Raw genomic sequence first — 7,555 nt, forward strand, 5'->3', positions numbered from 1 at the left:
TTAAAGAGGAGGTCAGTGCGGGAAAGAAGTGCGACATCTGCAAGGCTTCACTTTCAGTCAGCCTGTCCTGAAGGAAATTTGGTTTGCACCCGAGCGTCGAACACATCAGATGATGTACGAGGACAGCGAGACTGAACAATCCACAATCAATAAAAGAAAAGAAAAAAGCAAACGGAGTGTTAAGTAGCTGTGAGAAGAAGAAAAAAAAAACAACGATAATGTGACAGATGTGAAGAGAAAGACAGGAGAAGTACACGCTGCACTCACAGCCGTGTCTCAAGATTCCTATCAACAGCCCACAATTGGTGCCTTTACAATGCACACTTAATAGTGAAATACCCCTTTAAAACGAGATGAATAATAACGGTTATGGTTTTAAGGAGCTGGACGCCCCAAGCAGTCAAAGCTCACACAAGGGTACACGTGACCGTGCTGTTTTTGACTGCAGATGACATAATGGGACATGTATTAGATATAAATATGTGTTTTCACTGTATATCTTGGCAGCAGCATTAATAACTTGATTTAATGCTGTTTACTTTCATAAATCGTACAGTAAAGCAGCTTGAATTTGAATTTTGACAGAGACACAGAGGCAGACAGGGAGGCCGAATTAACAGAAGAGAGAGAAAGGTACCTTCTCCCCACCTTAATGTGAGTTGGCATTTGACAAGGATGTGTCAGACTTGTGTGAGTAATGAGAGAGAATGACTGTGTGTGTGTGTGTGTGTGTGTGTGTGTGTGTGTGTGTGTGTGTGTGTGTGTGTGTGTGTGTGTTAAGGAGTAAGAGAGAGATTCTGAGAGAGAACCCTCACTCTTGCTGCTGTGGCGGTATGTGCTGTTGCTCTGCAGACAGACAGACAGACAGACAGACAGTTGTTCATTGGCCAGTTGGCTGCCATGGTCGCTGGGCTGGCACACCGAGGTGGTCAGCATGAAATGGGTGGCACTGCATGTGAGTGTGTGTGTGTGTGTGTGTGTGTAAGAGTGTGTGTGTAAGAGTGTGTGCGTGCAAGTGTGTGTGACTCACTCCCACCTGCAGGGAGACAGAGCAGTGCCAGCCGCCAGGCCTGGAGAACATTACTCACCGTCAGGACCGACGTCTCTCTTTTTTTTTTCTTGATACACACACACACACACACACACACACACACACACACACACGTATTCTCCACACCACTGAATAATAAGTAGGTGTCCTGCATTCCAAGACAAAATGTGCCCACCTGCGACTAAAGTACATGCTTCCCCCACAGAGACTGAAAGCAAAGGCACAGAGAGAGTTTAATATTAACCACTCTTGTATTGCCGATTTAAAAATAAATCATTACCATTACAATTTTGAGACGTTTTTGCTACAACGATCGTGAACAGACGAAACCATTGGCAAGACGACTGGCAGCTTCAACACTGCGTTTGACGTTGTGAGTCATCTTGTCTAATTTTATAAAAAAAAAAATCTGCTCGGTTGGTTTATGGCACGAAATAAGAAGAGGACCCTGATCTTGTGCGGTAGGAGACTGTACCAAATTGATTTGGATGGGGAGAGGGGCTAAACGTTGTGTTTCATTTTCTGAGGGCCCTCCCCCGTGTTATTAACATTTTCCTTTGGATCAAAAGAGAAAAATCCGCAACTCTCTCCCCACAGAAAGATGCTGTCAACCACTCTAAACCTAAACATATTAATATGTAAGTCACGTATTGCAACAAAGATGTACACAAAAAATGCAGTTAGCAATTGCCAAAATGATGGTAAACATAGCAAAAAGATTCATCTTGCTCTCTGAATATTCTAGTCATTAATTCTTTTTGAACTGCACTCTGTCACTGTCACTTTATCTGACTTATTTCTGGAACATTTTACTTAACTGCACTGTAAAAACTGACAGTGACCATGTGCCACAAAATTGCCACGCAAAGTAGACAAATCATTTTAAGTGGCTAACACGTTTTTAGCTCGTACAATTTAAATTTGACAGTCTAATCTACTCGGTAATTCTGAGGTAATCTGTTTCCTCGACGACCTCAGTCAATTTTTTAAATGTACAGTGTATAGGTCTGCTTTCTGTTAATAGTGCAAAATGTATGAACTGGCCCAGCTGCGTACATACTCCCAACAAAGAGGGGGCAGCATTGTACTAGAGTAACCGCACACTGCTGCTAATGGTAGCTGCTGTTAGCTAGTTAGCTCGCTTAGCTGCGCATCTAGCTCAGATTACCAGGGGAGTGCACACTTCAAGCTCTGGAGAGAGCTCAATAAGTAAAGATCCTCCCCCCACTTTCCCAAAATATTCAGGAACCTCCCGTAAAAAAAACAAAACAAAAAAAAACCAGAATAAAATCAAAACATTCCCTCCACTTTTTATAAAACCCTAATAATTTTTGTACTGTCCCTAAAGCGAGCTAACTAAGCTTCTAGAGTTTGGAAGGAATGAAAGATTAACATATACGCTTTTATATTGTATTGTCCAATTATTCTGTAATAACAAAGACAACATTATTATCTGTTGAAGCCCTCAATCCTTTGAATTGGGCAAAAAAAATAAAAAATAAAAAAAATAAAAAACACAGTTTAAGATCCTGCTGGTGTTCGGTATCCAAAATCTTACAGTGGAAAAAAGAAAAGAAAGATAGAAATCTGCATGTCACATCTTTTACTCATTTGCTTTGCTGCATTCAACTCCCCAAACCCAGCCATCAGCTAGATGATGCATAATACAATCTGATGCAGTAAGTACAGAACGAGGTAAAACACCAGAGCAGCAAAATGGCTGATTCTTCACTACAAAATGAGACTTCAAGTGTCGTGTGACAGTGGAGCATCTCCATTACAACACTGATGAGAAATAAAACAGCTTTTACCACAAAGCAAATCAGGCTTTGGAGCTGAAGCTGTGTGAGTGACACTGATCTCTCTGTGCATGTGAGTGTGAGTGTGTGTGTGTGTGTGTGTGTGTGTGCCTGATCTCCATCCATCCATCTATCCATCCATCCATTTACTCTAAGCTCTTAAGCAACGGCGCTGTTAAAAAGTCCCCTAAAACTCTAAGCCAAGAGCAATAACACGAGCGGCAGGAGGATAACGTTGATGTAATGTCAGACGCACACAACTGACACCCAGTGTTACGCCCGTGTTAACAAAACCCATCACGGCCTGTCTGTCCGTCTGAAGGCGCGCGCTAATCTGCTCTTAATCACGAGCTCTTATTTACAAAAAAAAAAAAATGCATTTTTTTTTTATTATTAATGCAGCTGATGGGGGAGTGGGGGGGGGGGGGGGGGATGGTGGTGATAGTGGTGATGGTGATGATGATTTTGTGATTAAATGATGCCATCGTTGTGCTGGTGGATTAGGACGGGCATGGAAATAGATTAGTTCTGCAGTGGTTTTTCATCATGATTGGCAGGCCTCCAAAACCTCACTCCAAACACACACCCCCACCCCCCACCCACCCCTTCTCCCTCCTCTCCCTCTGTGCCTCCAACGCTCTCAAGCAGAGGTGTGCTGAGGTCCACGGTTCGTAGGCTGCTAGCACCACCCTCTGGTAAAGGAGGACATGATATTAATGTGCCTCGGTCTGCCCCGCGTAACTTTACTAACATCTAAATCAAAAGCCGGACCGTGCAGTGGTTCAGCTTTCCCTAAAAAAAAGACTGTGACTGTGGCAAATTAAGGAGAAAACACTTGACTGAATCAAAAAGAAATACTGTATACTAAATGCACGTCACATGAAGGCGAACGGACGGTGTCACTTGGATCTTTTGAAAGTTCTGAGTTCCCGTGCGTCACAGAAAGTCACAGGTCGATGGCTGGGGTTGGATAAATGGTGTGCAAATTGCAGGACTGAGACACTAGAGACTAAGAGGCTTACACGCTGTGACTCACATGCTGTTAGACCAAGGTAACAAAAACACGTTGACTGGGAATTAAATCATGGTTTCGGTTCAAATTAAGAAACAAAACTTAACATATCCTGTGTTTTGCTCCAAATCACAGTTTCCTTTTCAACCAAGACCATCAATCTCTCCTTAATCTTAACCAAGCTGTGACGAGCTGATGTGATACTGCAAGAGTGGATGTGATACAGAGCTGCAATAATCAATGGCCAACTGTTTGGATCAGAGATGAATCCGTTTGAGTCATACTTTTTAAGAGGAGAAGAGTCAAAATTCTTTGATTTCAGGTGAATGTTTTCTGTTTCCTTCCCTCCTCTGTGTAAGTGAAAACCTGAAAATCTTTTTTGTTGTGGGAAAATAACACATTTGAGACTGTCTTCACGAAGAAGAAACTGAAGGACATTTTATCGCTTACCGCATTATGTTTTCTCTTTTTTCTGTCACACATTTGTGTTAAATACTCCTACTTTTTTAGAGACAAGACACATTTTCTTTTATTTTAATCTGTCACACAAATCAAATTAGAAAATTAAAGGCTGGCGCTGTGCATCTACTCTGGACGTTGTCCCCCCGGCATGAGGGATCTGATTTTGACGCCTGGTCTTTCGTGAGGAGTTTGCCCGTTCTGATATCTAAAGAAAAAGGGACTGAAAGAATCACAGATTCGAGTTTCTGAGTGGCAACTTTTCTGTGTTCAGCTGCAGCGTCCTGCGGGTTTTCCATCCAAAGAATGGGAATGTACTATATTTTAGACATTTTACTGACAAGACTTGGACTTAGATTACATCTGCCTACCTCTATTGCATTGCATTAGTCTCTATGTCTTTTTTTATTTTGCATTCTCTGTACCCTTGAATGACAAATTAACAGTTTGCATCCCTGGAAAGAAATCTTTGCTTTTTTTCATCCTTTTTTCAGTGAAGTTGACAATTGATTTTCATTGTACCGTGAGGTTATTAAAGCTGAGCTGGACACGTGTTGGTTGGTTATCTACAAATACGAGGTGCAAAGTGTTCAGAACAACATTTATAATGGAGTTTTACAGTAAACGTGTGAAGTTCTGGAAAGAGACACTGACCACCACTCTGCCCTTCAGCGTCGGTGACCGGCAGCCTTCGCTCCCTCATTAGGATTCAGAGACAAACAAAACACAGCCGAGTAGACACACACACATGTACAAATGTAGGCCTGCTACACACACACAAACACACACATACGCACACACACAGTTGGATTCTAATTGGGTGACCCAAAGCCATTGATATCATCTGCTATGGTGTGAGACCACGATCTCACCCAGAGCGACCGGCGGCCTCTGCAAGTCACACTGCCTCCGAAGAAGACTGGAGGAGTGAGGGAAGGAGGAAGGGTAAAGAAAAGACAAATAGAAGACAAACTGGCCTGAGAAGGAAGGAGAGGAGCGGGGAAGAACACAACAACAACGACGACGACGACGACAAAAACACAAAGTGGCGCCGAGTTCATTAATTAGAATTTCAAATTGGACAAACTCAAGATGACAGCGTTGCGCTTGTCAAATCAGATCATGCCCCGGCGGGGTGAGACGGGGGGGAAGAGAGAGAAGGAGGCACACTGCTCAGAGCCAAACAGCACTCTTAGTAGCTGAATGGGTGCCATCTCTCTCTCTCTCTCTCTCTCTCTCTCTCTCTCTCTCTCTCTCTCCCTCTCCTCTCTCTCTCCTTCCCTCTCTCCCTCTCTTTCTCTCCATTTCCTCTGATTACGCCGACCGCCTCCCCTCTGTCCCCGCGTGAATGTCACGGACGCCTTAACAAGAAGTGACAATTAAAACATCATCGCCGTCTCCAGGCTGAATGGGAGCGGCCTGCCGGGGTCCCTGGTTCCTGTGTGGAGGGGGGAAGATGGGGAGAGAGGGAGAGAGGGATAGAATAAAAGAGATGGAGGAGCTGGGGGGGGGGATACTATGAGCTGAGAGAAATGGAGAGAGACATACGTTGGCAACATGTACTAAACTATTATGCCAATAAAGATAAATGTATGTTTGGATGTATACTGTATGTATAAGGGATGGAACAAACGAGCATGACACATATACTGTGATGTATTTACTGTAATACTGTGCCCCGAAGTGGATATAAAACTGCCCATTTAATACAAAAAAATGCCATATTTTTAGTTATTTCACATATGCTCACGCTTCATATATATCATATTGAATTTACCGTGCAGTTTTATGTTTTTTTCTTTTACAAAAATAGGTTGGTAAGTCTTCATAATCCCCGTCTCGCAATGAGATGCAAAATGCAAACCAACACCGAAGCCCTGTAATATATCTGAGCTTTTTTTTTCTTTTTTGTTCTCACTATGTCAGTGGTTTCCAAAGCATACGTAGCCAATATTCTGTCCATCTCATGTATGTAACTGGTGTAAAACAATGAAAGAATTTAATCCGATATCACCGATATCGCATCAAAAAGTTTGGCAAAGGCACCCGAGATAGATCAGAGACTAAATGTGCCAGTGTCTCCATCACTTCACACCACCAGCCACTTTAACACTTTGACTCAGTTCTGAATTATTAGCTCAGAGGCTCATCAGCGACTGTATCAACACTTGTCGACTCAAAGTAAATATCAATGAAATAACAGCTCAGATTCGCTTTTTAGTCCTCCTGGAACCGTTTCAGTAAAGCTAACATCCAACATGCCCTTAAACAATCACGCAAAGTGTCCTCACCTGTCTACATGTCATTTAGATGAGATTTAGATGTAAGTGTAATGATCCCTGTGGGCGATTAATGGAGTGAGGAGCTTGAGAGACTAATTTATAGCTAATGATTATTGAACAAACCGCTGTGAGCGCTTCATAGCGAGAGAAAAGCAAACAAAAGAAAGCAGAGGAAACTAGGCCGGAGAATAAGACGTCGAGATAGGTGCTGTGGTAAATTAACCAGTGGCCTGGATCGAGTAGGTTAGATGGTGTTTGGCATTTTGAAGAGTGTGTGTGTGTGTGTGTGTGTGTGTGTGTGTGTGTGTGTGTGTGTGTGTGTGTGTGTGTGTGTGTGTGTGTGCGCGTGCACTCACTGGGCTCTACACCAGCTGTGCCACTGCACACAAGGAGGGAGCTGCTGCCAAAATGAGCTGTCTTCACAAAGAGCCAAAAATCATTCAGCACGCCACTGGGCAACCCCTCACACACACACACACACACACACACACACACACACACACACACACACACACACACACAAACATGTGCACACATAGACAGGCAGACATACAAAGACCCATTTTACTAATGGACATAACTTAAACTTCTGAGTTTTAAATTTTAAACTAGTACAGTGCATCCTGAATTATGCCGCGCGTGTGTGTGTGTGTGTGTGTGTGTCTGTACATGTGTGTGAAAAGCCAAAAAGCCAAGGGCTCTCTGGTTTGATGGCTTTCTGTTATGACTCCATTATGCTGATGGCTTTGGTTCTGTTCCAGGTTCTCCATGAGTGTGTGTGTTTGTGTGTGTGTGTGTGTGTGTGTGTGTGCAGGGTGGCAGGAAAGCACTCCTCAGCATCGTTAAGGACTGTGGAAGCATCTCTGCAGAGCTTGGCTCGCCCTTAAGTTCCTGAACCTTTGAAAAGTACCGCACTTGGAGTGGCGATGCTTTTTTGCACCCGGTTAGAAGT

Source organism: Sparus aurata, chromosome 14 (genome assembly GCF_900880675.1).
Source record: "Sparus aurata chromosome 14, fSpaAur1.1, whole genome shotgun sequence".
NCBI classification, from domain to species: Eukaryota; Metazoa; Chordata; class Actinopteri; order Spariformes; family Sparidae; genus Sparus; species Sparus aurata.